This window comes from Pholcus phalangioides, unplaced genomic scaffold (genome assembly GCF_987345545.1).
Source record: "Pholcus phalangioides strain wild (caught in Gottingen) unplaced genomic scaffold, Ppha-v1.0 ptg000011l_1, whole genome shotgun sequence".
Classification (NCBI taxonomy): Eukaryota; Metazoa; Arthropoda; class Arachnida; order Araneae; family Pholcidae; genus Pholcus; species Pholcus phalangioides.
The window spans coordinates 15,160,376-15,188,353 of record NW_028301604.1 but is presented as its reverse complement, the minus strand read 5'-3'; the positions used below and the strand labels follow the sequence as shown (position 1 = coordinate 15,188,353).

Here is a 27,978-nt window from a genome sequence, read left to right as displayed (position 1 = left end):
TTTCTCTCATTTGAAGCCATTCAGATTGAAAGGTCAATCGTGGTTACTCCACTTGAAAGCAAAAAAAAAGCAACGCCTCCCCCGTCTCGCAATCGCTTTTTAATTTTCTTGTAGGATTGCTTGTAAAACAGGGGTCAGTTGTGACCGACAAGTTTTCCCAGGGAAGGGATTCATATGCACCAATGGGCAGCGTAAAAGCCGTAAAACTTCTTTTCTTAATCACTTGCAGGTGGTTAGAGGAAATGGACAAATGGCTAAGTTTTCAAGTATCAAAGTTTCGTGAATGGGAATCACAAAAAATTTCCGAGAACGGGCGAACGGGAATTCTCTCCCGGAAACCCTACTCTCTACCCTACTCATTGGAAGCACTACACATGCCTACATTGCTCTCTACCCTAGACCCTCCTATCGAGAGGGTTCAACTGTCCCCTTACATCCATTGTTGACGTACCTGAAAAGTTATTTTGGGTTAGAGCCAATGTTATCTGCGAACCTAGATTCAACTTCCTTTTTACAATCCCCACCGAAACATGTTCAACAAGATCCCCGGAACTAGTGAGAACTAAATTCAAAACACCAGTACCCTAGTGGCTGATACATGCTGATACAAAAAATTATCGATCACCATCTTAAGAAAGCCTCTTTCATATTGATCTCTAGTTGAAAGGTTCTCCCAATCGATACCAGGGTAACTGAAATTCCCTAATATGACAACCCATACACATGTAGAAAATTTCATCATGAAGTCTGGCAATGTAGTTTGGATCCCTATTCGGTGGATTATAACAAACCCCTACAATAAGCTTATGCGCCTTTTGTTTTCAAGCTCAACCCATACAGTTTCAATATCACTTCACTGCACGTTACAGTCTCTAGCTTTCAAACATGATTTCACATATATCAAGACTCCACCTTCTTTCCTACCAGATCTATTTCTCTCTTATATCCTGAGATGTGTAAGAATGATTCATCCCTATCGTTGCCCAAGTTTCTGTAATGGCTATAAGATCCAGGTCCTCCATAGCTATCATAGTTTCTAAAAAATCTTTCTTATTACCCAAGCTCCTGGTATTTATTAGCACACGTTTTAATTTGCATTGTAATTTTCTGTCAATCGGGAAGCCATCCAAGACAGAAGTGAGTAAATCACCGTCCATACTGTTATTATTTTATCATTAACTATCTCCCATTCCCGTCTACGTGGTCTGGGAGAAAAAAAACCTGACTTAAGCCTATCGTAAACGTCCCAAACCCTCAGCCTATTTAGGTGAATCCGATCCCAATGAAGCCACCTATCGATGAATGCGAAAGCTCCAAGAACGTGACCCCAAGTGAGGAGCAAATGTTCTTCAGGTGTAAGTTAAAGTGGCGGATCCTACTCCTATACCCCGTACTACCCGTTAACGGTGCTGGAATCACTGCCACATCTGTATTGCCCTCCCGAGCGGATTGAACCCGGTTCCCTGAGAACTCGACCTCGCTGATCTGACGCCTTTACCAATCAGCCACCACAGTAATGACGATACATGACTTTTTATAGTAGCTGCTTGGATTAGCTTTATGTGACGAGAGAGAAAATTTTAGAGAGGAAAAACTGTATATATCTATACATATAAATAATATATATATATGTATATACTGTGAAAAAATAAAATGATTACCACATCGTGACTGCTATATGATGGGTTGCCATAGCTAACGTGGATATATATAATTACAGTATGACAAAAATACTCTAAATGACTCCGAATCATGTCTTTTCTTTTAGGACTTTGGTCAGGGATTTTCGGACACTTCCCGAACTGGTTGGCCAAAGTTCAAAATTCGGACATTTGGCCGGGTAAATTTACAACGAAATTGGCCAATTCGGGAACTGGCCAATTTCGGGCTTTGGCAGTAGCAGATATAATAACAGAAATCTCTGGAATGTTTCCTTTATTGGCCAAATATTGTTTTATGAGAATAATGCATGTATGTGTATCGTGTAATTTTCTTTTTCTATTCTGGAACTCCACGCAGAGTGTAAACGAATGAGAATTACTAAATACAAGAAATATTGTTTGTTGTATAGAATGGTCTGTGGATGGAATGTGTCGATGGTAGTCTATAAATGACTATGAAGAACACGACTGTGTTATCTTTTCTCATCATCGTCAAGGTTTTTGTTTTCTAGTGCTGTTATTTGTTGTAATGAGAACAGGCATCGCACAATCGATTCATGATTTACTTTTTACCTCTGTTTGCTAAATCTTTATGATCATCGATAAAGAGTGTGTTCAACAAAACTCTACACGAGGTTTAATAAAAGACAATGGCAACGGATTTCAAGAAATTTCCGTTATTTACAAAGAATTGTGGATGAAGAAAACGAATCTATGTTGAAGAAAACGAATCTATGTTGAAGAAAACGAATCTATGTTGAAGAAAACGAATCTATGTTGAAGAAAACGAATCTATGTTGAAGAAAACGAATCTATGTTGAAGAATATAAAGCATTTAAAGATTGTTTCATTGCATACTTTTTGAAAATGTTGATGTTGATTTATAAGAGTGAGTGTGTAATCGAAATATCTAGTATTAAAATGAACGGAATCAGATAACTAGTAAGAAAAGCTGTTTTTCAATTTTTTTAAGGTATCCAAATTTATTTAAATCTAGGAAAGAGGATAACGGCAGGAATATTTGAATTCCTATCCAAACTCACATCTCGCGTTTTTAATCAATGTAAGATATTCGGTACTTTTTTTTTTTTGAGTTTTTCAATTTAGGCATCTTTTTATAGATATTACGATTGTCCGTGCCAAATTGAAAAGAACACATAATGACTAAAAACATTCTTTTTCAGCTGAATTTAAAATTATTATCATTTTTTACTTTTAAAGTCTCTAAAATAATTCAAAGGTGTTACTATGATTTTCTGACTATGAACAAGCAACATAATCTTAATTTCAATGTTCTCAAGTCTTAGCTACACCTCGCGTGAAATTATCTTTCAATAATATTTATAAAGATGCATTTTATTCCTCTTACTTATGTATTTATGTATTTATTTATTTTAACAAAATTCTCTAATATAGGAAAAGTTTTGTAATATAGCATAGAAATACACTTTTACGGATACGTACTTCATCATACAGAATGGGCTGAAATAGTTTTGGTTTGCAGCAGGAAAAAATAGACTTTTGTATTCTTTTATCTTCCATTTCAGCAAACAAATATATGTATTAGTTATCTTATGTAATTCAATAAAAATCATAGAAAAAATTAACGTTTTACGAAACAAAATACGGTGATATGCTATTGTCTCAATCCGCATTGACATTTTCGATGCTCGCTGCACTTTAATTGAAAGCATGAATAGAAGCAATGGAGATTTAAAACTATAAAATGAATTTAATTTTTTTTCTCTTTCGAGAAATTGATGGAACTTCGATGAATGGAAAACGAAGTTGAAATTGGAAATGCAAAAAAATCACTCACGAATTTCGGAAACCAGGAAAGGAAAACGATAAAACATTTTGTGGAGGTTTCCTCGGGACAAGAATTTTTCGTTGTCACTCAGAAAAGCGAATAAGTCGAAGGCAATTCAGTTGCTCTTTTCCAACAAATCAAAAATAAAACCGAAAAATAGAAAAATACAATAAAAATAGAATGAATTTCTTATCTGGGGATTTCGGGATCCCACTTTTCACTTTCTGAGAGAAAAGTTTTGTGATTCTTTCACGATGCTTATTTCACTTTTGTTTATTCATTTTAATCTTTTCAAACAAATCAATGCCGATGAACATTGAAGACGTGTAGGTTTTACTATGAATAAGATAGTGTGGCCTAGTACATCCAAGTACCCATGTTTGTCTGTAACATCCACTAGCAACGGGAATATTTGTTACGAGACTCTCGGATACTCCCGAAATCTCTAATTTTGATATGAACGCATCAATATTTCAAGATTACAGAAAATTGCATTCTTATTGTGAACTATAACTTTTGTAGAAAGAAGTACAGTAGAGAACCTTCGTTATACCCACAATGAAGGGGCTGAACGCATTTCAGATGTGAGTGAATATTTTTGTAGAGCTTTAATTAAAAGAGCTAAAATGTGAGGAGCTTAAAAATAAATAAAGAGCTAAACAGAGTAGAGATTTGTTTGTTTTGTTTATACAGGGTGTCCTTTTAGCCCCAATGCGGCCTTTATCTTATCAACCGTTCGTCGTGAAGGTATAGTTCTAATTGAAAAAATGCTTAAAATGTGTTCAGGAATCACTCTATACCAGTTTCGAGAGTGAAAATACAGTGTGTCATAACATAAAAAAATCTAAATTTTTATACCGTCTCCCTGTCCTCTAACCTCCAATTCGAAGGTTGTTGCCCTGTCTTTCTCTTGAGGTGAACAAAAAATGTTTCTAAGTGCATTATTCGCTGAGATATTCGAATTCAAAAATCGGAGAAAAGTTGGGAAATAACAGCATAAATGAGGGAAAGAAGCATTGATTTCTCTACTTTTCTCCTATTTTTGAATTCAAATATCTCAGCGAATATTTCTCTTAGAATTGTGGAACTTTTTGGTTGGCCTCAGGAGAGATAAGTCAACTTTCTAATTGGATATTAGAGAACAGGTTGACCGTATAAAAATTTAGATACTTTATTTCATGACACACTGTATTTTCACTCTCGAAACTAGTACAGAGTGATTCCTAAACACATTTTGAGTATTTTTTAAATTAGAACCATACCTGCGTGGCAAACGGTTGATAAAGGCCTCATTAGGACTTACAGGTCACCCTGTATAATTTTATAATTTGACATGAATCAAAATTAGATAGCATGGTCATATGTTGTGCCTTGTGCTTTGGACCCCGATATCATTTGCACTATTTCTTTAGTCACTCACTGGCCTCGAGTACATTGCATCCTCCATTATGCACGTGTATACCATCATTTTGGTTATTTTGAGATATTGCGAGCTTTTACCGTGTATTTAATTACCTCGTTGGGAATTTTGCCTGTTGTGGCCTTGTATTTGTCTTTGTAATTGTATTAACAATCAATTATACACACTAGCAATCATTTTTATAGCAAATTATTTTGAAGGAGCAACGAAAGTGATAGGAATTGACATGTTCGCGTCTTTTTTGATACGTTTTCGGAGGAAACTTGAAATTTTTTTCTTTCGATCGATTTGAATCGATTTTTCGGACACGATTCATAACAGATAGAGATATTGGAAATTTTTTTTAGACAGAGACTGACAAACACATGCAAACACGTCTATACGTTTCTTGTGGATTCTTAAAAAGAGAGCCAGCCTGTGTGTAGCTTTATTTCCTTCTATTTCCGGAACTTGTTTTACGCATCACGCTCGGGTGTTTAATGTTATGTGGCAGCCGAGCGAGAGTGTTTCGAAACGCTAAGTTTAATGTAAAGATTTTCAATCAGAGTGTCTGCTGTTGTCAACGTTAAGAATCACACAACATGCTGATACAGCTTATGCACATGGTAGCAGGGTGGATTAGGTATATATATAATAGATGTTATATACAGAATGTCCCATAAATTCATAAATGGTTTGAAAATTCATAAAAATTGAAGAAATTCGTACGAATGCGGTTTGCAAAAAAATTATTCTTACAAAGGATTTGTGTTGTTGTTGTTGGTGGTGGGGGTGATGTGTGTGTGTGTTTTTTTTTACAAGAAAAAATGAATTCAAATTTTTGTCGATAGAGGGCGATGAACGAAAGCAAATTAGGCATGATTGAACCTGAACCTTTTCTTTTTTTTAATCTATTTTTTTTGTCCGAAACGTTCGTCGGTGATTTGTGGCTGAGGTAAAACTACTTCAGCAATAGTATTTTACCCGCCATTGTCGACATCATAATAAAAACCTTATGTGAACGTCATCGGAAATGAGCTGTTAATCATACAATTTGCATTTTATAGAACTCATATGATTTCATATTTCTAGTGATTTGCTTTTGCGCAGTGCTATCTATTGACTATAATTTGAACTAATTTTTATGCAAAAATAAAATCTCCCTTTTTGAGAATAGCTTTTTCGCTATAATCAATACCAATTTCTTCGATTTTTATGAATTTTTAAACTATTTGCGAATTTATAGGACACCCCGTACATATAGACTCGGTGTTTGTAAGGTTCAATAAGGTAGAATATAGCTGAATGTTAAACAACTGCTACTTTTCAGCTCCAAGATCTTCATCCTGGATCTGCATTTCAGACTCGATTGCGAAAAACATTCATATCCTAGTCGGGATTCAGATCGAGCTTTGTGCAGTTGCAGGGTTAACTAGAAATTCTCCAGAGGAATGTTTACCAGAAGCGTGAGCAGTTAAGTAGTAGTTGTCGTCGTCAAAGGTTGTTGATAAGTGAACTACGAATCTAATGGCTAGCATGTCACACGTAGAGCTTCAGAGCTTCTATTGATTGCGTATATATGTGTGACTTCATTTCAAACACGTTGAGTGCTGAGCGGTATTTGCTGTTTTGGCTGGATGTGTTTAAGCTCTTCTCTACAGGAAGTCTCCAAAAATAGAATCTTTAGTGTATTGTTAGTAGTATTAGTTAGTGTGTATTGTTAGAATTTATATCCCTTCAGAATTAAACAATCAATAGGGGAAAACATAGACCAATTGTAATTTGAAGGAAAGAATATAAACTTTTTCTTCTGTATTAAGATAATTGTGTCAGCTTGATTCGGTGAGAGGATCTGATTTCAGATAACTAATCTATTCCACAGATTTCTAACTAGGGGTTCCACAGTATCAAAAGCAATAAAATTTTTCATAGATGTTATAGAAAGAATACCTATGCTCTCTGGATTTATGTTTGTTTGGGATTTGGGCTCCATGGAACAGTCTCATAATTATGAAAGGTTCCACGTGAACCGAAACATTTGAAACCATTGCTTCAGTCTATACCACTTTATTGTCGGACACCTGTGACCGATGTGATGATATACATGTTAACTAACGACGTAGCGGTTTGATCGTGCACCCGAATTAGCACAACCTAATCAGGGAGCATCTTAATCTCCTCAATCGTTGCGTCACCTTTGAAAGACACTAGACAGCATGATGAAAAACGTCCACCTCGCTAAATGCGTTAAAGGGCAGTACCACAGTTAAAAAGTAAACGAAAAATTCAGTTCAAAGTTTCCTTCAAAACATCAGGACTAAGGAGGTTAGAAGTGCCATCATACGCACGGAAATCTGACATTCTTCTGGTGAAAGTCCGACATCTCCGAGGGACCGTAGTTTATGGCTTTCCAAACAATGACCCGTCGAATGAAGTGGGGTGGGTATAGTAGGATCCAGAGGACGACAGGGTACATTTAGACATTTCGAAATGAATAGTGAAGAGTATACGTGACTGAAGAAAGAAAAGAAATTGTAGCTAAAAAAATCTTGAACATAGGAAACGCTCCCTAGATTGTACTGCAGTTGTTTTCAAAGTGTGCATCGCGGCTCTTTGGGGCGTTCATCAACCTTTATCCGGGGCGTCGGGGTAAGCTGCTGATATTGATGTGCCTGCTCGGTGCTTTGAACTGGTTGTATGTTAGACTATTCTGAGGAGCCGTGGATAGAAATTGACTAATGCAAGAGAGCCTCGGGTGACAAACGTTTGAGAACCTTTGAGAGTTCGCCGTACTGGTTTTTTCCTCGACTCACCACAGGCTTTCGATTATGATCGTCAATTCATCGTATGATATCCAGCCGGTCTAAGACGACTTCTGAATATACATCTATGAACCTATAAAATGCGTTCGTGTCATTCGAGTTCTTGTGAAATACACCAGATCTCCTTCCGTATGAAACTGAATTTTTTATGCATCCTCAATTGTATTCTTTCCTCTTTTAACCATCTACTCCCCCATTTTTTTTGTCAAGTAACGGGTGATTCAAACGGCACAAAAAAAATTTGAAATCAATAATTTGCAAAATATTCACATAAGACGATTCGATTTTTGAAAGAGAAGTGATAATTTTATTTTTTTATAATAAAAAAAAAATTATTGCTATTATAATATTTTTTATAGCCAATAGATGGTTTTTGTTCTAGTATCTAGTGAGTAGTTTATGTTGCGGCGTAACACAGTTCAGACCGAAAAAAAATGATCCTCGGACACTTACCCAGCTATCTATAGGCTGAAAATGTAACTGTTCTGGAAATAATTTTTTTAGATTATGAAAAAAAAAACCCCACTCCTTTTGCGAATTTATGTGTAAAACCATGTTTTCATCTTCCATACTGTAAATCGTTGCAAATTACCATGTGTTACTATTATTTATTTCTTAAATTTTTGTAACTGTTGGATCACTTCTTATATATACATCATAGTCTGAAACTACAGTAGCGTATATTGGACCAATAATATTCCTGAAAGTAACTTAATTTAGTGGTTTTAAAATCAATGAATTATATTGAGAACGAAATAATTGGTAAATTATAAATCTGTGTTCAAGTTATTTCATTACAATTCACGAAAAGCGTATTCATGCAAGCATATGACAGCCAACCTTCCTTGCGAAACGGAAAACTGAAAGTGTACAATTATATTATGAGAAATGTTTTAATTATAAAGACAATCATTTTGTCAGATACGCTTGAAGGGAAGAAAACTAATTAAATGCAGTAACATATAGATTAAGAATAATTAACACCATCAATCATTGCAATGAGCGATAATCATTACTGTCAATTTTTCAGAATGGCATCGTATTAACCTGCAATGAAATTCTCTTTTGTGGTGGCAATGCTCATCAAAAGGTTTAATTAACTTTTGATGAAGCAATGGCAATCGAAACACACATTGCAAAAGCCTCTGCTAAACTAAATATGTGAAATTGGACTTATCTTGGCTTCTTCATCAGAATATCTCTTCCAATGAATTAAAGTTATATAAATTTTGAAAATTCAATTCTTAAAAAATCATCTCAATTCAACAAGAAGCTGTTCATAGCTATGTGCACTTGAAATTTGGAAAAAAAAATTCACAGATTTTTACGCGATGAGTATAACATGCTGTCTTGAATTTTGAACTACATTATTTGCATAGAATTTCCACAGTTCTACTTTTATTTTGTTTTTCTTTACTTACTGTAACATATTTAATTAGATAATTGGATTGGAATTAAGATTTAATTTACATGAAATTCAAAACGTTAACTATATATATTATTCTTTCCACGGCATATGAGAAACCACCAAACTCCTATAAAGCGTATCTTTTTTCTTATTTTTTTTTATGAAGTAGGCTTTCTTCCGATTTTAAGGAAAAGTGCAAAGTTAGGGGAATATATAGAAAATGTGTCCCATTGAAAGAATATGGGAATCAGCTTTACAAAATAGCTGAGCTTGTGATTGCTGAAATAGAAGGCTTGTAAGAAAGAAAGATATATCGTCAATGCCGGTGAGAGCATTCATGGGTCACCCCTCGAATGTTAGAAATCCTCTCAATTCTTTAAACGAAATACATTTCAGGTTTCTCTGAGCAGAAATTAGGCAAAAAAAGGAAGATACAATTACATTAATGCGCGGTAATAAGGAGGAAAAGAGATGTCTAGATAGATTTATTTTTTTTCCCGTGTGTGGATTACATATTGGTTTTCATAATGCTATTTGTGTGTAAAGATAAATGTATAACAATAGAAGGTTTAAGATAACAACAATAGACGATGCACAGATGCAGTACATGGAGACTGGGGGACGTCTATGAGTGAATATTCGGTGAATTTATAGTTTTCTGCCAAGCTTGAAAGTTGCACGAAACGTCAGTTTTTTGCAAGTACGCATAAATCAAAGACAAGAATAATATGCCGTGTATGTGTAATAGAGCTTTAATACATAACTATTTCACTCTGTAATAACACAAATGTTTTCAGCGCCAAGGTGGAAGAGGGTATTTTAGCGAGAGATCATATCTCATTGTATACCGTAGGTCTCTATTAATTTGAATAATCATTCTCATGGATGAAGAGCAGCCAACTTGTTTAATTGTTGGAAAAAAAGGAAATAAAATGAAAAATAACATTTCCATTCCGCAAGTGAGAAGCCTGTCAAAGATTGAGGCCATGTGCTGCTGCAGCTTTTGCCGATCTCTGAAGAGAAGGGCTCTGGACGCCGGACGGAATATTAAATAAAACGCTGAATTCAAACATTTACATGATCTGATTTTTTTTTTGCAGTCCCCATGAACTTCGAATAAACCGAGTTGAACTGAATGGGACTAGGTAAGTCAAGGGACCATATCATGTCAGAAATGAACAACATATATTGTCCTCGAGCATAATATTACTTAAGAAAATAACGAGTTGTATTTCATTTTATACAGGACTTCATATGATTTCTGAGATCAGAAAATCATACGTAGGAAAATGCATTGGCATGATATATGTTCGCGTCTTTTATATCTACGAATTTATTCTAAAATACATCCTCTCAGACGAACGAGCGGGGCAAAAAAGATGATTTAGAGTGAAAAGAACGTGTTTTAAATCTCACACACGAATAATTTTAGGATTGCTTTTTTAGGAGCACACAAGCGGCATAACAATAGCAGCGAAGGAATGATGTTTCTATTTCTTCCATTCAACTCCCGACGTAATATTACGTCAGAAACACTGGGCGGGTTAACTTCCAACAATCTTAAAGTTTCAGTTTGTTTTCAAATTAAACAACATATATTTATCCCTTAGCAAGAACCCAGCTTCATAACCTATGATAATAAATCTAGAAAAATGAAAACAACTATGATATGATACTTCAAGACTTTCCACGTTTTAAATGTCTTAAATCTAGAAAATGCAGTAATTAAGTATTTCGAAGAACTTTCTATGCCAGATTGTTATTATTTACTATAATTTAATTTACCATCAGAATTTTAATTATTTACCAGAATTAGCGTCATCTTAGTGGAATCGATGAACTAATGAACACATTACTTTTAATGCACTCCTAGTCCAACAAATTTTACAAAAATACAAATGACCAATTCCGCAGGTGAAATTGGAGATAAAACCTTCATTGTTAGTTATTGGATACGATACGTTGTGCGTTGAATAAAGGATAACTTAGGTAAGATGAGATTCAAAACATTTCGAAATGTTATAATAAGCTGTTTTTTGTTTGCGCTCAGAAGATAAACAAGCGTTTATTTTCTTCCTTTTTTGGATGACGAAAATGAAAAAAAAAAAAGGTTTCTGCTTACTGAATTAAAAGTCAGAGCATTTTCTTATCTTCAGGATTACGGAATTGGTTCCTAAATTTAATCAGGATTCAAGTCTCTTTTAAGTAACTAATGCATTCGTTTTCTCTTCGAAAACTTTTTTAAAGTGAACCAATGCTTTGTTTAAAGAATTTTACCATCCCAATACATCAACAAAAATACAAGCTTCTATCAAGACTTTTAAAAGTTCTCCTCTTCCTCATTTCTTATTCATGATTGAAAAAAACATTCGTATTTATTTTTACATGATTTCATCCCTTTGAAATTCCCTGGTTATTTTCTATTTGCCCAAAGGGAGGCTTATAGATTCGGATGTAAGAATTTGAAATTAATAGATTTTTTTAACCTCTCTAGGGAATGAAAGAGCCAAGTAACAAAGCAGCACACATATATAGATCTTATTTATTAGTCAGCATGATTTCAATTTTTTTTTGCCTTAAGATTTTGCAAATCTGTCAGAATTTTTAATGTTTTATTGTGGAATCCGCATGATATTTTTGGAATTTATAGTTTTGTTGTTATTTTTGTTTCATGTCAAGTATTTACAGTAAAAATGGAATTCGATTGGAAGTGACAATTTATGTTTTAGAATTTCAAATGAAAATTTGTTGAAATTTAAAAATTCAAGAAAATTGAGTATGTTGTGGTTAGAATGAGAATTGATTTCACCGAGTAGATTGTCTTTGTTTAAAAAAAAAACAGTTAGTATATTCGATCGATAAAATACTGGTAGAAATTCACAACGATATGTAAAACTATTCACTTGTGTTACGTATCAACGTTGCGAAAAAAGTACATATAAATTCTGTTCTCCGACTGCATGAATGGAATTTCAAACAAATATCTTTCTTTTTACCTTTTTACTGGTGCTTCTCACATAAACTACACTTTGATATACAAAATCTTTCGATTTATTTGATTTCCCTATACATGGAATTTTAGTATTAATTTATGGAAAAGACAATATTTTAAATCATTTTTTTTAATCTGCAAATTATTTATAAAACCATTATAACCGATGTTATACACACACACACACTCTTTTAAAATTTTTATTCTGGTTTACATTTTTTTTAAATACTTAAGGAAATTAAGAATATTTGCATTGTATTATAGACAATAAGAAGATCACTAAAAGTACGCTACGCCGAGCCAAAAACACGCTCCATTAAATTAGAACAATTATAACTTAGTTTCAATGATAGAGAAAATTCTGTGAGCCCGAGGAAGACGGTGCGCTATCGTAATTGATGCCATGGGATTCTAGAAGAAATTGTATGAATCTTCTGAAAAGTTATTAGTATAAGAACATGATTATCTTTATCTAAACGAGAATAACTCGATGAATTAATTATCAGTTTCTGCCAGAATTATTCTCTTTTACGCGTGAGATAATTTCATGTGTGTGTGTGTGTGTAATTCCATATTAGAATTCCACTGAAGCCTTTAAACAATCAACCTCTCACCCCTGTAATTTTTCCACAGCTGTTTAGCTTCACAGTGGTGTTTCACTTTTTCAGTAAATTATTATTTTTATCTTTTCGCTCCAAAGCTCGATAAATGTATCTGCATCCATATATAACCCTTTTTTCTATATATTTCAATAGAACGAGAGAGAGAGTGAAAAAAAACTTATTCTCTTTGGCATACTGCATTGCATTGCCATCATTACAAGATACTTAGAGCTTAATTTATTTTTTCCCCCAGCTATTTTTATTAGAATGACTTACTTTTTTTGTATTTTTATAGCAAAATTATATTTTCTGGTTGAAAATAAAAACAGAGGAAACATAAAATACTCGACTTATATGTCATATTTCTGGCAAAACCAAAATAGCAACAAAATTTCTTTCATTCAAAAAGACGAACAAAATCGAGTTTTCCATGTGCCATGAATGATCATTTTTACTGCCGTAGCCATGTAAAAATTATAATCAATGTTTCACATTTGTCTTTTTGTTTAATCACTTGAATTATGGGAATTTCACATCCTCGATTATGGTTCATAATTGATTGAAAATATGTTAGTATAAAAATTTATGAACCTCAAAATTCTAAAGATACCAGTGTTCGAACGAGTTCTGAAATATTTACGGAGATAAGTTTTTAAAAGAAAAAGAAATGGAATATATAGCAAAAACTAAGAATGACACATACACATTAATTCTGCGCAAATTCTTAGATAGCTTTTAACAGCTAGGGTGTCAATGCGGAACAAAAAATCCTTTATGATTAGTTACGTGAAAAACCTCTTCCACATAACAGTGTAGCAGCACTCCATGCGAGTTAGATAACATAATTCGAAACTTGCAGACGGAAATAGAACCACCAGTTTGTAGTTTTAGGATGAAATAATGTTAACCGATCACTTAAGCCAGACAAAAGGCCGTTTAACTGAGTCGCGTCCGACGACTTGAAAAATCTAGAACAACCCTCCCGTTTAGTCGATGTTCCGGGATACGAACGAACTAACTCTTGTTCTAAGCATTTAACAACCTCCTGATGAATCCCCACGTTTACTTAATTCAATTCTATTAAGCAGAGTGAGTTAACTAATTGCAAGTTAATTGACATTTCAGCTTCATATGTCACTAGATGACCTATTTTCAATAACCGTGCGCTGGAATACGCTTTCATTCAAACGATTTAACGAATTATTGTATTAATGCAACGCTGGTCATGAGGTATGATTTATGTTGGTCCAGATGCCTTTCCATTAGCCTATGCTATTAAATGAACTGGATGATCCTTTATAGCGAAATTAGACGCAACTGCTTACAGGACAATTTAATCAGAATCCGTTCCTACTCATGATAGATGGAACGTTTATTATTTTGAATACGAATATTTATTTTCGTTATTTTGATTAATGAGAATCTATATTTCATACGTTTTATAGCTAAGTTTTTTGATGGACCAAATGGTAGGGAGGAAATTGTGTAAATATTTGGAATGAGTAAATGATGAGAGAGAATTTTTGGGAAAAGGAGTGATTTTTTTTCAGAAAAACGAAAGAAGCTTTTTTTTCTAAGAAAGAAAAAAAAAAGAAAGCCAAAACTGGTCTTGTCCCATGGGTTTTTTGCACCTAAATTGTCAAGTTTACGTAGTTAGGGTGATGGATGAATGTAATTGATGAGCGACATATGTGGGGCATGTTCAGAAACAATTTGAAGCAGCGCCTGTCCTCTCTACAATCTTATTTTTTCTCTACAATGTTAAATACTAAAAACATTTTATAGGGGAAAAGATTTAAGTTAAACTCCTGTCATAATTTGATTAAAGTACTACCTACACCTCCAGAAAGCAATGGAAGATTTCGTGCAAAAAAAATGGCATAATGTCTTGCGAAACAATGGAGTTGAATAACATGAATAAGAATGGAATATAATTTTTAAGAAAAAACTCAGTGAAACAATGCAGGTAGACCAACCACTCGTGTCTATTCTTTAGATACTTCTCTTTTCGTGATGATGCAAAGAAAAGAATACAAAGCCAAAAGAATCGATCACATAGCTACATGTATATGCAGAAGATAAAAACAGCTGAAAAAAAAATTGAATTTTCCATACTCCTGAAGATCTAAAAAATATTCTGAAGAATGTCCAAGCAAGAAAGGTGGTCTAGAGTCCGCTGCAGTTGTTCAGACTTGGCAGAATGCCTGTTTCTCATATTAAAGCAGATAAGACTGATCCTCGCGCCAAGAAAATATCTATCTTTGATTCAGAAGCAGCTTTCTATCTTATGTGAATACCAGGTTGTTCAATTCTTATGAAGTACTCAATGCAGATGGTAAGCAGAATGCATCAGTGAAATATCGCTTACCAACGCAGCGAAATGGTTTAATAACTGCTCAAAAATTTCTGTCAGTGAAATAATCATTTGGAATAAAATGAGGTAAGCAGATATATTTTTACTTGCCATCAATATAATTATATTAGTTGTATACGGTATGTATAAAAAATACAGAAACATTTCAAAATAATAAATATTGTTTGATGAGTTACATTAGGTCAATTTTTTGACGCAAGGGTGCGAAAACTCACTAATCATTTCGATCATTTTAGCATTGCAAACTTTTTGGTATTTGTAATATTTGTTTCATTGTGAAAGCAATTTTCACATGTCTTTGCCAGAGCCGCTATGACATATACAGTAAAACACATCTTTTGCGAGCACTAGCGGGACAAAAAAATTCGTTCGTAAAAGAGGGGTGACCACATGGGGGGGGGCTCTTGTTGAAACTGTAAAATACAGTATTAACGATAACTGAAATGGTTCTTTGCTTGCAAATAAACGGAATTCTTACACTATAAAATGTATTTGATGAAAATACATGAAAGTACGTAATTATTACACAGATGCACAATTAAAATTGCAAAATCAATATTATACAAAGTTCATATATACTGAATTTACATCTTTTGGAAAAACTAATCAATCGACGTTTGGTGGGTTTTGCTGATCAAACTCCTTCCAACATTGACCACGTGCCACCCTTCGGGCCAGCTGTTGGCCACCTCTAGTATATGTCATTGGCTAAATATCCCTAGACGATTTTTGGCAATTTTTTACACCATTCTTCGCACACTTCATTGACATCAGCAGATTTACTGCAGATTTCTTAAATACAATTTCGCAAACAATACAAACTTGAAAACAATCCAACCAACCATTAGAAGCTTTGAAGTTGATGAGTCGGAGTTCTTCTGCAGCTCTTCTCAAGCTTTTTCATGTAGAATCGGGTCGAAAATAGGCATGGTAAAACCTCTCTCTTGTGGACGCCAACGGGACAAAAAAAAAATGTCTGTAAATCAGGGGGGACCGTTAATCAGGAGTTAGAAATGCATAATTTCTTTATACAAGGAGAAATTATTATTTGGCCGTATAAGAGGGGTGACCGCATCTGAGAGTTGTCCGTTACTAGGGGTTTTACTGTTAATTCTTGCTGAAACAAACCAATTCGTACACAACTGCGTCTACGTCAAATCCTTCTGTCTTCGGAAATTTATTTTTCATAGCTTGTGATTTCCGTTTTACAAACCATTTTTCTTGCACACGTTCCTTGTCCTTTAAAATGGAACATATCTGTGATGAACGCAGGTAGCGGGGATGATCGAAGTGCTCAAAATTTTCAACAGTATGGATAGGGTGGACCATGATTTATTAATTCACCGTCAATCAACTGCTTTTACAAGGGGACATCAGTATCGTTTTGTAAGGAACAATTCTAGGTTATGGTGTCGCAGGGAATTTTTCTCCAATTGGGTTGTTAATAAATGGAATAGCTTACCCCCGGAAGTAGTAAATTCTAACACAATTGACAGGTTTAAAAAGAAATACGATAAACATGTTGGGGTAAATTGAGAAGCTATCCATACTTAGAATTAGACAACCATAAATATTTTGATGGGCATTGTATGATATTTTATCATGTATATATACATTGTTTATAGTTTTTGTAATTGCAGTTTTAATTGGGGGGTTACTGTATTTTGGAAATATATGACATCCATATTTGTTATGCGCATCTTTTTCTCAGCCACCTCGTTGGGCATTTTGCCTGTTGTGGCGTTGTATTTGTATTACGAACTTCTATTTTATATTCTTCACTGCTTTGATGACATCATTTTTTTTCTTCTGAATCTCTTCTCTTAGTAACAGAGAGTGGTGATTTTTTACCAGAGCTGTCCAATTTAAACAACATTTAATTTAATTGTTCATGTAAACTATACGAGAACAACCAGAAAATTAACATCAGCGTTAACATAAAAATAACATTAACACACTTCAAGACAAAATTCCATTGAAAATTAGCTAAAAGTGAATCAAATATTAGAACTTGTGCTGTCATCTAGTGAGCCATAATTCGAATCAAATTTGCAATTATCGGTGTCCATACAGGGATTTTAGTCCAATGAAACGAATGATGAAAATGGTGTTCTTGACCGTATCTGAGGGTGACCGTTAAGCAGGGGTTCGAAATAGATTATTTAACCGCTTCGCTAACAAGCGGTTGACAAGAAATTCGAATGATCTCTGTTTGACGAATCGGCGATAAATATGATAACCTTGTTCTAACGTAATAGCATGTTAGAAAAAGGAAGGGAAAAAGTAGAAAAATAAGAAAAAAAACAAATGAAAGGAAAACAGTATATTACTATTACCTCCTCATCATGGAGGTAAAAAGAACTCCCTTCTTTTTCCATAGGGTCGCAACAAAGTTTCGTGTTGATGAAGAGAGAGGAAAGAAAACAGAGAGACTTGTTTGAATTCGTTCCACTGGCGTTTGGATGCAATATTACGTCCTTGATCGTAAAGTGGTTAAAGGCTTTTGCGGAGAAATTGTTATTTGGCAGTAAAACAGGGGTGACCGTTAAGAGAGGTTTTACTGTATTCAATCCAAACACAAAGTTTTTGACGCTTCAGAAACTAAACTAGCCAACCTTCAGTCACCAATATAAAAAACTTGGTAATCGCAATTATTATTTCCCACATTCAAGAATTGACGCAAAAACTGAAAAATTAGATATTGATCCATTTTTGAAACATGCAACTAGCAATTTTGTCCACGCAAATTTTGATTTAAACTCCCTGTGTGACCCGTACTTCTACGTTAACTTCTATCATTCGATAAAATGTGCAGGTGTTTTCAAAATATACTGTTTTTTTCTACTGCATATTTTCTTTTTCTACACACATTTAAGCATCAAAATTTCAAATATTCAAACTGCTACTTTATGTGAATATCTTAATATAAAATTTTAAATATATTATATATTAAACATTTATTTAATGGGAAAAAAATATTTGTGTCTAAAACACATATTCATTTCTCTATACTTTTACAACTACCTGATTCCAGAGAAACAAAACTTTTTCTTCGACTTTGTCAAATACATCTAGTTAGACGAAGTAATGGGTCTTGGATTTTTTGAGATCGTCTTGTTTCTCAACGTTGACGAATTTACGACGCTTTGTTTTTGTGAAAGTTTAGTTCCGAAAACTTCCTTTCTTATTTTTGTACATTATGAGCCACTGTTTTTCACTCCATGAGCGTAAATGTTAAAATAATTTTACAAAATGAACTTGCGCAGTGTTTTCTATATGCATTACAATATGATAAATAAAATAATAACAACGAGTAATAACATTAGAAAAATTTAATACTCGAGAAAAATTTAATATCAATTGAAAATGGCCACATGTATTGAGTGCATCAAGAAAATATTTTTTATTTTGGGAAACGGTGATTTAATCTTATCATATAAGGTTAAAGAAGGTTGTGTCATAATATTTTCATAATGGCGTTTTTCTTTGATGCAATAGTACCATGGAACCGTAAAATACAAAGAATGAACAACAGAATATGATAAAGTATCACGTTTCTGCTACTGCTAATAAGCCTTTTAATTTCCGGACAAGCATCATTTTTTCCATGTCACCATAAAGAAACAAAATCTATTTCACGATTGTCATATTTTGTTTAGGTTACTTATAAATAATGTATTTATATATACGTTTTCTTGGCTGTAGGTAACCTTTTTTATATATATCAGTGCAGTTCCATGAAGTTGGAAAAAAATAAATCCGGAGGATCTCTGCATAGTTTCTATAAAGTAATTAACAAGAATATAACTTCAAATTTGTTTACATCGAATTCAAATAAAGAGGAAGTAATTCATTTTAATGGTGTCCTAGCAGAACTCTACTGATTAGTATCACTGAAAAACCAAGTCATTTAAACGATTCGTAGAAATAATTAAAGAAGTAGCCACGGGATCATTTCGAATCAGAATCAATTAAAAAGTACGAGAATCAGTTCCAATGTTAAAGGTATTCAATTGTGACCATTCCTTGCATCAAAGGTTTTAGCTTTAATTTTCAGTCCAATTCGATCAACGAAGAGAAGGAATTGATTTCTAAAGGAATTTTATAGGCAACCTTTTTGAATTTTCTAAGGAATTCTCTTTTCATTAAATATGTATTTCTCACCATCTGCTATAAAGTTCACAGAGATTCAACTGAACCATTATTATCAGTTTTAAATAGGTGACTGACTCTCACAACTAAGGAATGTATATATTTTTTATGGTGTTCTTAAGATTTATTTATTATCAAAGGATGAAATATTGAGATATGTTTCACGCACACACACAGAAATCTGTAAAATGACTCAACTCTCTGAGACTTTATATTCCTATAACAATCCTTTATCCTTTGTTAGTCGAAAACAAAAATTAAACACCATGAATCAATCTTTCAGTACAAATTTTCCATTTTCCATCGGACATCCCTTTTTATTTAGAAATAGCAATACGAAAAATTTTAGTATTAATTTATCTATTTCACCAAAACATTTTTTTCCTTTTCATCTTTCAGCGTCAAAAATTGAGTCCGTTTCACATCAAATAATTCGTAAACCGTTGGCTATAGAAACATACTTTCCATTAGAAAAAGTATTTAAATAACGTGCCCATCTTAGATGTGTAATTTTTTTTCCAATTTCAAATATATTATAATTATATAAGTACGAAAGAAATATGAGAAAAATGTAAAAAAAAATTTACCAAGGAATCAAGTAAAACAAATGACTCATTCTGGTAAATGCTAGTAAAAATTAGTATGGAAAACAAAATAATGAACGGATAAAACTGAATATATATATATATATATAGTACTGGATACATATATAAAACAAAAATTCATGGCAACAAAGGAGTGCAGTTTAAAAACAGTTTTACATGCTGCATTAAAAAAAAAATATTTTTTTTGAATGTTAGAATGAAAAACAAAAACAACTAGATGCAGCATGTAAATAAATTCAACTGTTATGTTATCTAAGAATTATATGAGCAACAGAAAAACATTAAAACAAATTTTCTATACCATCAAGTGAGAATATGTATTGCTTGACACATTTTTTAAAGCATGATAAATTAGTATTGTGAGTGATGTTTGGTAGTGATGTACTGTAGAATTTTGGGATAACATGAGTAAAATGTTTCTTCAAAAGTTTTTTATGAGGTAACGGAAGTGAATACATATTATATAGTCTATTTGAAGATCGGGATGTATTTAAAGGTAATGAGAATTGACCTTTAAATAGAAAAAGAATGGATTTATATAGAAATGTAATTGATGTAATGTAAGTATTCCGAAATGTTGATGAAGTTGTATTGATGGCGTAGTAAAATCATTTGTGATGATCTTAATTATTCTCTTATGGAGGCTGATTATAGGGAAAAGGGTTGAAAGAGTTAGATTTACTGCACAAAATTTACGACTGGTTTTGTTGTAATTCTTCAACACTTAACCCCATAAAAACCAAAAGTATTTTACTTAGACAAATTAACAAGCCGAAAGCCGATTCCTCTTATCCAACCAGTCTCCATAAATAACTTTGAAATTCAATACAATTCCTCAGTAAAATTTCTGGGTGTGATTTTCAATTCTCAATTAAAATAGGATGACTATATAAATACCACTCGCATTAAACCGAGACGAGCACAACAGGCGTCATTGCTAAATTATCTACAGTCATTCCGTTAAAAATTAAACGTTTACTTTACAACGCTCTTATACTTCCTACACTCACTTACTATCACTTGATTCAGGATCGCACATCGTTCGAAAACCTAAATAACCTCGCCATCATCCACAGACGCATCCTGAGAACAACTGCTCATCTCATTCCCCCTTCCATACATCTTTCCACACCCTGTACCAAGATCCTTCCCTCTTCATATACTTCACCGATTTTTTTTTTTTCAATTTCTATGTTCAAGGCAATAAAATTACACGTTCTCAGATATTATACAACTGACTTCCGTTAACCACGAATATAATACCCGTAGACGTAACGTACTTTACCCCGCTGCAGCTCGCACTAATATGCTTTTCAACAATATTAATACTACGGGCCCACGCTGCCGGAATATGCTACCGGCCGCTTTAAGAGAAATCAATAGCCTACTCGCATGTTTAAGACCCATCTAAAAATCTACGTAACACAACAGCCTGAGAGATTTACTATATTTCTTTCGGGACGGAAATAAAATTAACGAAAATTAAATTATAAATTATGTATGGAAATTTAATTGAAATTAAATTATCGAAAATAATTCTTTCTACGAAGGTATCCGAGATTATTTTCGCACTTTGTCTCGCGTCTCATAGGAGCGGCCCCGAGTTTTGAGTACCAAGTTGGCCATTCTGTACCATTATAATGCGTAACTTGAAGTTTCCGTCAAAACTTGCGGTTGTGTTCATGACAGTCCACTAGATTCAACGTTTAAAAAAGGGGGTAGTTTGAAATTTTGGAACAAAACAGTTCTGTCAACTTAAACATTGAAAAATAATTTTATTTATTTATTCTTTGATCACGTAAACTGAAAACCGGGACAAACAGGCGTCCCGAAAGCAGTTTCCGGGACAGTGCAATTTTTTCCAATAAAACTAGCAAAAAGCAATAAAAATACTGTCCCGGTTTTCCGGGACATCTGGCCACCCAACTCTAAGAGTGGTAAAATGTAAATGTAAAATGTGGCCAGTAAAATGTGGCCCTAGGGTGTTTCCTTACGGCCCTATACATAGATATATCAACAGCTACAATTCGACAGAAAGAGCATTATTACATTCTTCCAAAATTTATAGCTTGATATATACTCGGAAGTTCAGAATTCTATAATTTTTATAATTATCGTATATAGGCACAAACTAGAATTTGATTAGGTTTATTTCTATTTGTAAAATATATGAATTTTTTTGTAATCTTCAAATTTATGCTCAATATTGTTGTCTTCTATTTGTTTTATATAAAACTTATTATCATCAACACAATAAAATAGACTTCAATTTTAGTTTTTTTTTTTCTTCGTTGTGATTAGTAAACGAATGAATTAAATATCAACTTGATACCGACTACAGCAGCTAAAGAAAGTTTTAAGTCACAAATATCTGTATTAGTTGATCGAGGAAAAAAGTATTGAAAACCACGTATATAAAATAATCTGCCTTGAATAGATAAATAATATGTATAATCCTGGTATACATAACTTACCTAAATAAATTAGCAACATTCATCTGACAAAATAAATTTTTTTTTAAATAAAATGTTATTCAGTTAGAGTAACTGCGTTATTCGTAGCTTTTTAAGGATAGTAATAAGGCTGATTGGAAAGTACATGATGTTCGAAGATGGTGTCTTCCTCATTATTTCCCGGAGTTACGGTTGAGTTAGATACAGATATCTCCTCATTAGTCCCACTGAATACGGTTCATCGGAAGTCGTATTCATGCAGTCCATTACGATCGGTTTCAACAAAAACGATTGCATATCTTTCTTTCTTCCGCCCATAATGCAGTTTCCCGTAAATCATAATTTATCCTAAAACTTTCAATTTACTAGGCTTGATCTACTAATTTCCGCTAACTCGAAATTATGTGATAAATACGCATGTACATAAATATCCTTTAACTTTTTTTATAACTTGAAAATGTAGAACAGATAATCAAATCGTTAACTTTATATTTTATTCAAAAATCGAAACGTATAAATAATAGAATTCTAGTTATTTCTTTCCGGAAAAGAGTCGAATAAGTTTCCGACTTCAACATATTTTTCCTTGGAAGTTTAGAAAACAAATGTAAAGAAAGTTGGGAGAGATGCTCAGTAAAATCGAAGCAACGATAAATAAATAAGTATATACGTATGGACAGCTATACAACTTGCCAAAATTTTAATAGAAGTTGGCATAATTAAAGTAAAATAAAAATTGATATACATAGTTCATTTTCAAAGGAAGGAATGTGAACAAAACAAAACGGGAAGTGAATAAAACTAAACATGGATAATTTCCGTTAATTCATAGATGTCCTTAATATTCACCTCAGATATAATGAGTAGAAGGTTATCAACAATAAACTAATAATAAAATACAAAATTAAAATAATACAACTCGTTTCTTTTTTTCCTCTCGATGATTGATTGTCGGAAGCGTCATTTTACTGACATTAATGAAGTCATTGATGAAGTTCTTGAGACAAAGGTATAAAAAGAGGAAAGTGTCAAACTCCATCACCTGCCGTTGCCATAGCATTCCAATAGCCTTCTTAAAACTTTTCCGTCTTTGAAGATTTTTAAAAGATTTAAGATGAAAAATGTATATTTTTCCAAGGTTTTTCGAATAAAATTACTTACTGAGATAAATTGATTTCTCAACGAAAAAAGAAAAGAAAAAAAGAATAGTTTGAATTCGCAAAAACGGATAACGGGTAACAACCGGGAGATGAAAGTTAGAGAGAAAAAGAAGTGCGATAAAAAAAGTTTTTAAGATTGGAAAATTATCAACATTTTTTTAAATTTACATAATAGTTATTTAAAGAAACTTTTCTTAGTAATTTTATGTCGATAATTTTTTTATTAATCTTACCTGTTGATCTATTTTTCCCTTTTCTGTCAGACTCGAATTTTCTTTCCTCCCTCTCTTTCTCTGATCTACGTATCTGGAGAGCGATAAAAGCTTTGACTACTCGGACAGAAACTTTCTTTTGATCTGGATATTCCAACGTCTTAGGTATTTTATATTTTACGCGCTGGTAGCGCCATTGCTGAAGACCTCTTCTACGTTTCGATGGAGAGACATCGTATTTGTAGACATCAGCGCAGATTTGGCGACAAGTTTCTCTCTTCGATTTCGCCATATACAGCAATACGAGATAAAAACTAGAATTTTCTTTATTATTTTTATTGCAATAAATGGAAATATAATTGAATTTACAATTTTTTTTCATCAGTGTTTCTGTTAATAAAGTAATTCTCATATGATGTTATTATAAAATTAAAATAGATTGTGGGACGACAACTTGTGAAATCTAATCACTTTATAGGTTTCATTATTCAGTTAATCTATCATTTACGTTTGAATTCAAATTCTACACAAAAAATATCCTATATTCTTTAATTTTTTTATCAATAAATAAATAGTAATATTTATATTCGCATACCAGTGTTTATTTATGTCTCATGTCAGTAGTGATAAATAATATAATTATATAAAACATCCTGCAGAGAAATCTCTAGGATTTATCATTGGTGAAATAAGATTATTTTTTATTTACGAATTATGATTAGGTGAAAAAATATATTAAAAATATTTTCGAGCGCACACACACATAATATATAAAAAATATTTATTAAGTGAAATAAAATAATCATGAAATAATAATGGGGGAAAAAGTGATGAGAACCAAACTTCTCAATTTCAAAGATATAAATCTTTAAAAAATTGGATTGAAATTTTTGATTTGGAGCGTGAAAAGCAGAAAATAATGAATGCAATGAAATGAGATCATGGTCATAAATCAAATAAATCAAAAATCAAATCATATAAAAGTTTTTTTTTTCATTTTGGGAACTGAATAAATCTGAAATTATAAACCCGATTAGAAAGAAACATGCAGCATAGTGTTCCCTAATTACTTTCAATCATTAAATAACGATCAAGAAAGAAGATGAACTGCTCATTTAATAGCAGATGAAAAGTTAAAAGAAAACTGAACTAAAAATAGGAAATAATTAGAGAATAATTATCCTTTACAATGAAATTTCATTCCAAAAAAATAGTTAGAAGGAAAAAAAAATTGTACCATATGAATTATATATACTAAACCTGTGTCTTTATTTGAATACATTGTTTCGTTTCTATTCTGCTAATTCATGTAATCAGAAAAAATTTGAATAAATAACAGTAGTGAAATTCCGAAAAAATTTTTCTCTACCTATTTCGTTATTGAGTTATTTAGATGCCGTGATCTCTAAATGAGATAGTGAAACATATAATAAAAATATATGAGAAAAGTATACTATCAATACCCCGTGTAAAACATATATCAAAAATTTATTTTAGTTGCATAGTCAAAATTAGATAGAGAAATACAGATGGATGAGAATTGTCATTGTATGACAATGAGAAAAAGAATTGTTTTGTTGTTATTGAGAGCTGTTTTAAAAAAATACTTGTTCACAAAAAAAAAATTCCAAGGGAAAAAATCCTTCAAATTTAATTTAAATTTTTTGGGACACTTGGAGATTTTTCAAACTACATTGTGTGGCAGTGGATTTCTCTAGCCATTATATTGGAATGGGTTATGAAAACGTTGGCCATCACTGTATGGGAACATTCCCATTATGTCGGATGCAAAAGAGAATATTATATTGTATACCCGTATATACAGTTGAACCCCGATATAACGTCACCACATGTCTTGCAGATTTCTGTCACTATAACGAGTTTGGCGTTATATCGAATCATAAATTAACATGTGTAATGCCTAGCTATAGAAGATTTGTTCACTAAAAAATTTTGGCACTAAGCGGGATTAACGTTAAATTGGGGGCGCTGTAACGGGGTTTGACTGTATATAACTAGACATTTTTTGCTTGATTCATTAATGTAGGACTAAAAGTTTATAAATACATTATAAAACAAAACCTTTTTTCCTTTTTTTCAATATTTTTGTTTTCGTCACAAAATTTAACCCTTTCAGTACCACATTATGGAAGAATGTGGTATTATTAATTATCATGAAATTTTTTGGTAGGTCATTTTAGTTCCAATTAAGGCCTATAAACCTATAAACCAAAAAAAAAAATTTCGAAATATTATTTATTACACAACGGTTTAATTAACATTTTACGTAAAAGTTTCATGAACACTACACGCTTACAATAAAGATAAAAAATATTAATTCAAATACTTTGAATAATATATAATGAATATTTATATTTCACCACAAAGAAAGTCATAATTTGTTTTATACATTTAAGAAACATTTTGTAAAAGCAGTGTTTTACTGCATTACATTTTTGTTTAATACAGTAAACACTTTTAAAGGGGCCAAACATCAAAAACTGAATTTTATTAACTCACCGAAAATTCTTAACACGTTTTTTAGGACACAAATTAATTTTTATATTTACTGGTTTCCGCATTTCAGCTCTGCAATAGAGAGCCGTCTTCAGAACCTCGTGGACAGAAAACCCATGGTCCCTCACAAAGATGGGGCTGACAGGGCTCCAGCTGGAGGTCCCGGGACGATGATTCTTACCGTTTTTGTTTTTTCATGCAATAACTTCACTACTTTGGGGCAAATGAAACATCTAACAAGGGGGCCCACCAAAGATCAAAGCCTATATGTCCTGCTGCAGGACATGGGGGGGGGGGGCATGACCCAAGTAAAATCGTGCGTGGTTTCTAACCACAAGGTTCTGAAGACGGCTCTCCATTGCAGATCTAAAATGCGTAAACCAGTAAAAAGAAAAAATTCATTTGTCTTAAAAACGTGTTAAGAATTTTCTGTAAATTTTATTAATTAGCAGATTTAAAAATCTAATAGTCTCACACTTGTGTTGTCATCCGATAATCGTGAAGTAGTTATGCACAGCCTTTACACTTCAAAATACCAACATTCAACAACGTATGTAAGGGATATTACGGGGGTTAAAAATTTGTGGTAGTTTAAAGTACCGTCAGTATTGAAAGGGTTAAACTCATGTCGTTCCATAAATATATAGAGCAGGTCGTTAAAAATTTGGGTAGTATACCTCAACGGTACCTGCCCGTGTACTGAATTTGAAGAAAATCCGAGTCGGTCATGCAACTAACTTTCAATTTTTTTTTCGTCGATTTGTTATGGAATGAGCCCTTTGTAAAACATGAAATAACGCATATTTTCTTTAGATTTTGTGATCAATTACTGATCTACATGTTTACTATCTCTTACCGTTCTAGGTATTGTTCAAAGCGTTGCATTTTCAATTTCTAGTAGTGTATAAGTTTTAAGGAAGAAGGACAGTATATAAGAAAATTATATTTGTATTTTGATTTATATACAGCCCCTCGAAAAATAAATTATATATCTGAAATTCGCATGTTATTGAAAAAAATTTCTAATTGGAAGTATGTTTCTCTCTCTCTGATTAACGGTTTAAAAGTTATATAAGGTATAAATATATCTCTGTATAAATACTTTATACATTCAAGCACACAATATTATGATTTAACTGATGTGTCATTAAACACATTCGAGTTAATTAAGCATAACTCAAAAATCACAAAATTAATACCATTTGCTATAAATTTAATCTGGATAAAATTATAGGTGTATGTTTGTTTTTCTAAAAGGAAAATAATATTTTCATAAAAGAAACATTTTTCCATATCAATCATCATTAATCTTATTTATTCAGCTTGGGTTTGACTCTTTGTTAATTGCGATAGAACTAAAAAATTGGTTAATGAACAAATTAGTTATAATGTTTCGTGTAGCTTGTCACACACACACATAGTGATATACGATCCACAACTTTGCTCCGATTAGCGATAATTTTCTCGTCAATGTGCACTGAGCTGTTTTGTTTTAACATAAACAGTGCGATCAAAAAAACTAGTCTTTACGGTAAATTTCTTTTTCTCTTAACAGTCTCAAGCTTTCAATTAAATTCTTTATCAATAAAGTTTATACGAAAAACTTTGATCTGCGATGATAAGTTTTTATTATTTCTAAATTTTTATTGAATAAAAGAAAAGTCTAAATCAGTGGTTCCCAAACAGGGGTTCCCAACAGTCCATGCCTCACCAAACAGGGCCCGACTTTGGCTTTATGGGGCCTTGGGCAAAAGAGATATTAGCCCCCCCCGACTGTGGTCGAAGAGGTTTGATATATGTCAGCAAATACA

The 27,978-nt window shown here is 32.7% G+C and overlaps 1 protein-coding gene across 3 annotated transcripts in view; it reads right to left on the bottom strand.

Moving 5' to 3' along the window:
- The window catches only part of LOC149080106 (uncharacterized), a 150,623-nt gene extending 126,792 nt beyond the window's left edge, over positions 1–23,831 (bottom strand). For all 3 annotated transcript variants that reach the window (XR_016193528.1, XM_089239112.1, XM_089239111.1), the window contains exon 1: positions 23,672–23,831. The gene's annotated coding sequence lies outside the window, so the exon portion shown is untranslated. The remainder of the gene's footprint in view (positions 1–23,671) is intronic.
- Between the last annotated feature and the right edge of the window lie 4,147 nt (positions 23,832–27,978).